The sequence below is a fragment of the Ruditapes philippinarum genome, unplaced genomic scaffold (genome assembly GCF_026571515.1).
Source record: "Ruditapes philippinarum isolate M1 unplaced genomic scaffold, ASM2657151v2 ctg2114_1_1_1_1, whole genome shotgun sequence".
Classification (NCBI taxonomy): Eukaryota; Metazoa; Mollusca; class Bivalvia; order Venerida; family Veneridae; genus Ruditapes; species Ruditapes philippinarum.
The window spans coordinates 199,079-199,715 of NW_026859460.1; the positions used below are offsets into that span (position 1 = coordinate 199,079).

The 637-nt window shown below is 30.3% G+C and overlaps 1 non-coding gene across 1 annotated transcript; it reads left to right on the top strand.

Annotated features, from left to right (window-relative positions):
* Nucleotides 1-86, top strand: Trnay-gua (transfer RNA tyrosine (anticodon GUA)). The gene is given in 2 exon segments: nt 1-37; nt 51-86. It is a non-coding gene; the product is annotated as a tRNA-Tyr (tRNA).
* Nucleotides 87-637: the final 551 nt, after the last annotated feature.

Genomic DNA, 637 nt, shown 5'->3' on the forward strand with positions numbered 1-637 from the left:
CCCGTGATAGCTCAGTTGGTAGAGCGGAGGACTGTAGTGGTTATTCTGTCATCCTTAGGTCACTGGTTCGAATCCGGTTCGCGGGACATAATTTTTCATCAATTTTTGACAGCTATATAATTATTATAGTGTCGTTTAAAGTTATATTCAGCTAATACGTTTAATAACACAAGAATTCATCTCTTTATTTTCTTAAAACTATATCAAACGTGTTCTTGTGTTATCTCAGTAAGAGGGGCGGAGGACTGTTGTGTTGCAGCAGTGTTTTATCAAAATATATAATTCACTAAGTGAATACAAGATGTTATACTTAAATAAATGATCGAAGCTAACAAAGAGAATTTGTTGTTGTTGTTTTCTTAAGATACAATGCTAAACATGTCTTCAACGTACATAATAAATTGTAAAAATGAAATTTTTTAAATCAGAAACATTCGTTACTTTACAAATGACTGACAGAGAATTACATATTTTAACAAACAATCAAAAAATGTTTTGAAACAATGGCCGTTTAATATTTTTTCTGAAAACGACCATTTCACTTTTACTCTTAGTTCATAGCCATTAATTTCAACAGTAATGGCAAAAAATGTCTGAAAACTTCATTGAATTGTATTTTTGTGATAACACATTAATT